This window comes from Cricetulus griseus, chromosome 4 (genome assembly GCF_003668045.3).
Source record: "Cricetulus griseus strain 17A/GY chromosome 4, alternate assembly CriGri-PICRH-1.0, whole genome shotgun sequence".
In the NCBI taxonomy this organism is placed as follows: Eukaryota; Metazoa; Chordata; class Mammalia; order Rodentia; family Cricetidae; genus Cricetulus; species Cricetulus griseus.
The window spans coordinates 17,059,694-17,068,203 of record NC_048597.1 but is presented as its reverse complement, the minus strand read 5'-3'; positions in this window follow the sequence as shown (position 1 = coordinate 17,068,203).

Genomic DNA, 8,510 nt, shown 5'->3' with positions numbered 1-8,510 from the left:
AACAGAAACTTGCTCTTAGTTTTGTGACCTTGTGTACTTTTGAAATAAAATGAAGAAAGTAGTTCTCTGCCTTGTGGTGTGGCTTTATTTTGCTTTACAGACATCTACTAAAGCTTCGGTTTGTTTTCCTTCCTGCTTTCCTGTAACGAGCCTCTTCCACCCTCAGAACCCTTGAACAAGAAGAAACAAGACTGTTATCACCAAGTATTACTCAAACATGCATATGTGCCACTCCAGGGTTTATTCACTAGTATACAATATTGAAGTTGAAGCTTCTGGAATCCCATAATTTTAGAAATAGTCCTATGTTTTTCAGATGAATTAAAAGTATATAAATACATATTAAATACAGACATGCTTTGGTCCCTAACTTCTGCATTAAAAGAATGTATTAGACTGGGCCATTTATAAACAAACTCTGCTCACAGTTCTGGAGGGTGGGAAACCCAAGCCATGGCACCAGGAGAGTCTAAGCAGGGCTTGTTATGTTGTATCTTCCCAAGGTGGAATGGGGCAGAGGAGCTCATTCATGTCTTTCACAGGATCGTTCATTCCAAGCAAGAGCCTTCCTATTACTTCCAAACTCTCACTTTCTATCCCATTAGCCATTGAGAGTTCAATGTGACAATTTCAGGAAAGCATAAACATTCAGATCACAGCAACAATCCTCTCATGCTTTAAAGCTATTTTTACAGACTTGAAATGTTGATTTCATGAAAATGGGGCATTGAAGTTTCTGTATGCATACATGTCGAGGAAGAATTTGGTTGCTTACTAAGCTTTCTCAGACTCAGCAGTGTCAACATGTTGGACAGGATAGTTACCTGGAGGCATGTGTCCTGTGTGTTGTGGAATGGTAGTGGCATCTAATCAGATGTCAGGAGTACCCTTGCCTCCATCCCACTTGTTACATTGCCATTGTCCCTGCATTGTCAAGGGTAGAAGGCTAATCAGGTCCACTTGAGAAGCAGTGGCTCAGGCTAAAGTTTTCTACTGGGGCTAACATGAAGAGCATAGGCTATAGAAGAACTCATGTTTGAATTCTGATTACTGGTTGCTTCACTTAACTGCAGTTTCATGGAGCTTAAACTGGTGATAGTTGCCTACTTCATGAGATGGCAGGTTTTAAAGAAAATTGGCATGATGAAAATTTTTGTATTCATCTTTGACATTTGAGATACTGATGGTGACATACAATTTCAAATCTGAATTTCAAAGTTCATATACAATGTCAAATGAAACTACTGTGCATAATTGAATGCCTTTAATTTAAACCAAATTTTAATCTTAATAACTAGGACTCCTGTCCGATTTTGTAAAAGCAAAACTAATACTGAAATACTGAATGTGAAGTAACTTATTGCTAAATTAAAAACATCTAGTGTATGACTAAGGCATACTGAATATATTCTGAATATAATTTCAGAATTTATTATATATTCTGAAATATATATATTCAGAACTGAATATAATTTCAAAGTGCAATGATGACAACAGTCAAATTTATTCATTTTGCTGGTGTTTCTGAAGTAGAAGTGAGGTTACTTCAATGACTTTAACAATGATAAACATTTGTATAAAAAAAGGTGCTGTCTTACAAGAACAGCAAGTAAGTTCTGATTAAAAATTATTGATTTAAATAGCTAATAAAGAGCTGAGGAATAAATACTAGTCTAGGTAGCATGTTGGCTAATTTTGATATCCTAATACTGTTTTTGGTATAAAAAATCCAGGGAGACCTGCTAAGATACCTGAAACCCCATTTCTTAGACTTTAGTTTTAAGGACACATTATAGTGCCATGTCAGTTGTCTTCAAATCTTTAAATGAAATTAGTTATTTGTAAGTGATTCCCTGTAGGTAATTGTATTTGTTTGCAAGGGCTTCCTTTCATAACAAACTAACACAAATGGTGAGACTTATATGGAGACTTAATGTCTTACAGTTCTGGAGGCCAGGAGGCCAGTCAAAATGGGGCAGGGATTGCTCCCTCTGCGAGATGAGATGGATGGTTCCAGACATCCATCCTTGGCTCATTCATGGGTCTTTTCTCTGGTTTTCTGCGTTGACTTTTTTTCTGCAAATACCTCTCTGTTTATATTTCCTTTTCTTGTTTGTTTTTCAAGACAAGGTTTCTCTGTGTGTAGCTCTGACTGTCCTGGGACTGTCTCTGCCTCCTGAGTGCAGGGAAAAAGGTGTGTACCACCACTACCCAGCTTTAATGTCAACAAAAAGTAATACCTTCACTTATCTCATTCTTTCTCCAGAGTCTATCTTTCAAAAAAAAGGTGTGAGATGGTAATACTGTTTAAACTTAATGTGCTTATCAAGTGAAAACTAAATGAACTGCTGATTAATTTGTCTTTCTGAGTCTTGCTGACAAGATGGAATGACCTTTTCAGGGAAGCAGTATTAAAAGTGGGTTTTTGTTTTGTTTTTTGTTTTTTAAACATTAAGGATAGCTGTGTCTGAATAGTTTAGTTTTTTTAGTACTTCAAAAGGTAATAACGCAGGAGATAGTGTGAAATACATACAAGGCACATCCTCACCAGTACTTGTTTCTGTTCCCACTTGTTCAAAAAGCCGCACTTGAAATTTGATTAGTTTGTCAGGAGGTTATTCAAAGAATATCATGAAAAGTCTTAAGTATATAACGGAATGTGTGATCGGTTTATGTTTCCTTCCAGGACTATTCTATACAGACAGAGGGACTAATTTATATGTTTTAAAGCACATCTTATTTATCTTTAGAAGTCAGTGTTTAGGGTTGGTCGCAAGGGAGGAAGGATTGGGTTTTAGGTTGGAGCAGCTGAGTGGGACAGAAAACTGAAGACTAACATTGAAGTGTGTTGGACACAGGTCTGTTACAGGCATAAAGCACGTGGAGTATCTTTAAGTTAGGTAAAATGGTAACTGAGTTACACACCTGCACCAAAACATAAAGACAAGAATTGGCAAGATGGTAGACCGAAGTGCATATAACCGTGGCAGACAATACAGAGGGCGAGGTGACAGCTCCAGCCTTGATTTGTTAATGCTGGAGGTGAGCTTATGGAACTGTGCTTTGAACAGGTTGAATGCAAGGAATTTACTTGAATAGAGAACTGGCGATGTTGAAATACCTAAGTTTACCTGGAGCATGAGAATGCTGGATTGGAGATGAAAGGTTGGTATTTAAGAGCAAGTGTGTGGTGGTGATCATGCTTAAATGTAGACGAAGCTGAGGGGCCAAACCGTATAGGTACTACAGTCAACAGGAGGCAGGAAGTGTGTGTGTGTGTGTTACGACATGACTGAGTAGGTGTTTAGGATCCAGTGCCATCAGCCAGTGTGAAAGATAGGGAAGGAAGACAAACAAACAAACAAACAAACAAACATGTCACACTTCTCAGAGTTAGGTACACATTTACATCAAAATGTTCAACCAGATTCTCAGCAGCCTAGCTGGAGGTAATTTGCAACTGCTCTAATTTTATTCATAGTAAGTCACTGCCACATGTATTTCCACCATAGTATTTCTCAGTTTATTTTAGGTTCTTAAGTTGCTGGAATTTCTTCCTTGAGCAGTTTTATGCAATCAGCACAAACCAGGTGAAAGAACGAATTCTTTTGCCCTTGAAAAGAAGACGTGATTAGATGACATGTTAGGTTAGCGGTTACACACTATTCCAAGATGAATTCTGGCCGCTGGCACTGTGTTCTCTCAATGTTAAGTAGGACAGTTGCTCTGTCACACAGTCCCAGAACTGTCAACAGTCAGAACATTTGCAGGAAGCATGGGGAGGAGAGAGGAATCAAACCCAGTAACTGCCGTACCTGTGGACTGTTGTAAAGATGAGAATCTTCTACCGCACACCAGGATTTTAATGTGAAGAGTAGAGCAATTTATCTGTCACCTTCACAGCACAGTAGGCATGTACTTCAATGTATTTATGAATTTGACTGAAACTTCTTACAATGTTATGGGCAAACCTATGCCATAGTTAAGTGAAAAAGAGTTAAATTTTACAGGTGAAAATTTACAAAAAAAAAAAAAAAGAATGCCAACAGACTTTAAAATGTTAAAACAAACATAAATGTCTAGGACAGTTGCAGGAATGACACCAAACTTTAAGAGAGTTTTGAGGAGTAGTTTATGACATTTTCTCCAACACACATTACTTCTGTATACCATGCACGTTAGTACTAAAGCAACACTGAATTTCATCAGTATGTCTAAACTGCCAGTGATTCGCTCATGTCAACAGTTTAAAATTGACTCCACAACCCCTAACACCAGCGACTACCTTTTTAAGTGATTAATCACTAAAACATTGATAGAATAGGGATAAAGCTCCTTTACAGTTTGCTTAAAGACGATGACCTGTGAGCTCTTAGCACCATCTCGGTTGTCTCATGGGATTCCTTTTGGCTTCTTTGAGGCCAAGTTTAAGCATTCTCCAGTGAGTTCTGGAGCAGAAAGGCAGGCCTGCTCATACCTTTGTCACTTCACACAGAATGGATTTTAACTGCCTGCCTTTTGTTGTGCTACAAAAGGACTCATTATGACCATGAAGTAGAGCTTGCTAATGCAAACGATTTTTACTAAAGATGTACAAAATGATTTTTACTGAAGATGCACGGTCAGCCTTCTGTCTCAGCTGTACAGCTAGTCTTCTAAGGGAGGAAGGCGTGCAGAGCAGTGCTTACTGCATTCACTGTCTCATCCTATCTCTATCTGGGTACTGTTTTGTAAACCCAGATGGCTCTTGCTATCTTCACAACTGACTACTGAAGATTGGCAAATCTGGAAGCTAAGTAGGGGAACATACGTGGGGAAGGAGCTTTGGTAAAAGTTGGGATTTTATAGGTAGTTGTTTTTAAGCCACATAAAGGTAAATTAAATCTGTATCAGTAATCTGATTACATAATGTTTTTTGGTTTATTGTTGTAAACACAGGGGGAAAATGCAAGATCCAGAAAGGTTTTGATTTTGCAAGGCCTCAACAACAAGTATGCCTAATATTTTTCTAGAAACCTTGGCTTCTTGGCACTGAGAGAAACTGGCAGGAAATGAAGAGTTAGTGTGGGACTCTCTTGCACCTCTCCCAGTTTCTCTCTTGGCAACAGCAGCCAGGAAGGCCACTTTCCTCACCAGTGCCTTTTGTTACCAACAGCTGTTTTAGAGTCTTGTCTTGATGGCCCCGGTGGATCCAGCGCAGTGTGTACTAGACAGGAGCTAAGTGTTATTTGGAGTGAACAATCTGTCATACTTGCTGTGATTCACATTTTAAATAAGTTATATACACTGGCTATATTAAATATGGTGAGGTAATACTAAAAATAAAAATCTGACTCTGAGGCTAGGGCTGTGTGTAATTCAAGGGCAGAACACTTGCTTGGTAGGCAACCCTTTCACCTCTGAGCAGCACCCCCCACCCCAAACAGAAAAGTTCTGTATAGTCCCTAACTTGGATTTGTTTCCGATTCTCTATGCGGGACATCCAGCAGAATGAGACTTTTAATTCCAGTGTTTGCTCAGACTGTAAAATAGGGCACCACATTCCTAGCATTTGCTAGGCAATGGTATCAAGCTGGAGTTCACAGTCAGCCACAAGGTCACCGACTGATACTGGATGATGTACTGTTGCTAAGCTACGATTGACAATTTATAGTATTTTCAAATTATGATGAATTTATCAGGATTAACAATCATAAAAACAACTACATAAAAATTTAATAATCAAAAGTACACTGATGTTCAAACATTAAAGGACTATATTTTAGTGGTGTTGCACTTAGACCTTTTGGTTTGCTACTCTTGATCGTCAGGGAAGAGAGGTTGTACCATAACCCTGGGAAGCAAATCCCTTGCTATGTCCTCTATTTTAACAGTAATGTCAGTATATCAAGTACTACAAATGGTATAATCAAAATCAGTTTCCCCAAAATTATTTTAGTTATCAAAATGTAACAGTGACCCTTTTGTCTGGCTTAACTCTTTTGAGACAGGGTCTCACTGTGTAACCCAGGCTGGCCTCAGGTTCAGTCTCCTGGTGTCTGAGACTAGCCACATGCTAGCTACTTCCTCAGGCACCCTCTCTGCTTCGTATACACATGGAGCAGGCAGGATTGGCAGGTTACAATTAACCATACAAACATCAAGTAGGCTTCAGTTATTAACATTTCAGATGACAAAACTAATCCAGTTTTCATGTTCCAGTTATTTTAGATAAAGCTAAAAAGAAATTAGAAAAAAGTTTTTTGAGAAAGGCCTTCATTTTGTAACCCAGGTTGGCCTGGAACCCACTATGTGGCCCAGGCTGGCTTCAAACTTGGATAGATAGATCCTCCGGTCTCGGCTTCCTGAGTGGTGGGTTTACAGGTGTAAAATCACCATACTGGTTAAAAAGAAAACCTTAAAGACGTAGCCCCTCCCAAGCTGGAGCTCAAAGCCAGGGCCTCATACATGCTAGACAAAGCACTTTTGACAATTCCCCCAGATCACTTAGCTTTTACTTCTGTGGAAGACGTTTCTAGCTGTTGATCTGTAATGTGTTAAAACAATATGTTCTCAGTGTCATCAACAACCCACATTTGGCTGTTTGGCTGAACTTTCCCAATTTACTTACAAGACAGTGAAAGCTGGCAGTTAGGAGATAGGCCATGAAGGGAATACTCCCCACCCCCACCGGCACTGTGAAGTACATACATACTGAGACACTTGCTCAACATTTCCAAGACTTCTGCAGCTTAACATGTAATGACAGAGACTCATTAAACCAATTAAGGAACATACATATTAGCAGTTTGAATATGAAAACTAAAACGTGTGTATAGAAGAACACCCACTCTATCCTCTAAAATTTCAGCAGTGGCTGTATCTGCCAAAGGGATGCAGGAGTTTCAAGTTATCTTCAAACAACTAGTAAAGAAATGTTTATTGTATACAACTATGTAATATTTAATAATTCCCATTATTTATAGGAAGTGTTTCAGTCTACAACTACCAACTTTTCGTATCAAGGGGATATTCATTACTTGGAAGCCAACATTTAGCTTTGACACCAAAAAGAATATCTGATGCCCTCTTGTGGCCAACTTGGGTATTTTATTTTTCATTGAAATCTGGCCTAACAGATCTACCAGAATAATACATATATAATCATTTCCTTAACAAAACAGAACCCCAAAAAACCAACCAAAGACCCCCCCCAAAACAAAAAAAACCCTACTCCAAAATCCAAAAAATCACATAGTATTATTCAGTTTAAAACTGCATAAGCTTCTATCACCCAGCTCCTAAAAAGCATATGTCCTACAGTTCACAACGTCTGAGTTTAAAGTTCTAGTCATAGAACCCAGGCAGCTTAAATACTGTGTTCTCTCTTGTAAGGTAGACAGGGTTAGGATACACACAGCGTTATGGAATGGAAAGTACTTGGTTAGGTAAAATTCTTGGTTAGGTACACGCACCCAAACTACAGTAGTAATAATCTTGATTATTGGGTTAAGTTATAGTTTTTACTCTTTTATCCCCCTCCCCTCTTGGTTAGGTACACGCACCCAAACTACAGTAGTAATAATCTTGATTATTGGGTTAAGTTATAGTTTTTACTCTTTTATCCCCCTCCCCCCCTTTTGAGAAGATAGCCTAGCCTTATAGGCTGGCTTCAAGCTATGTAGTCTATCTAGGTTGGCCTTGAACTTGCAGTCTTCCTGCCTCAGCCACCTAAGTGCTGAGATTTCATGTATATGTCACCCTGGACAGCTAATAAGCAGGGACTATTAGTCCTGTTTTCTCTGCTCACTCTTCCCCTTTCAGGCACCTCATGTAAACATACTTGTCAGGTACCACGGTGTCTTATACAAGTCATCTCATTTTATAATAAGCCTCAGCCAGGCCCAGTGGCTCATGCCTATAATCCCAGCATTCTGGGGGTAGAGGCAAGGGAATTTGGGAATTCATGGTATTCTCTGCTACACTGTCAAGAAACAAGCCCACAAATCCCTCTAAGCCACACTCTATTCTCATTACCTTTTGTAGGAATTTTCAGACAGCCCTCTCCTAACACTGCGGACATGTCTTCTCTTCAGTAGACTCAGGTCGTTCTTTCCCTGGTGTCATGCTGCTGTACAGCATGGATGGATTGTCCTTCATTACTGCTCATGTGTCAACAGAGCACTCTGCATATCAACTCTGTTTCTACAAGTCTGTACATAGGCTATTTCTCATCTCTTATCAGTTAGAAATAAATAGTTAAAAATAAATACAGTGGATGCAAAGTGCTTTAAAAATTGCTTTTACCCCTCTAGTTAAAGAGTTATGGAATCATCACTTCCAGTAGTTTAGTGTTTTATGGGATTTCTGAGGGTGTGAAAGAATGAGGTCTCTGATTCTTGTGCCTTCTTTTGGGCTCTTTCCTTCTGTTAGTGTATCTTGTCCAACTCCGATGTGTTAGTTTTTGCTTTATCCTATTATTGTATTATATTGTTCTTAAAAAATAAAATTAAAAAAGCACACTAGTTAAA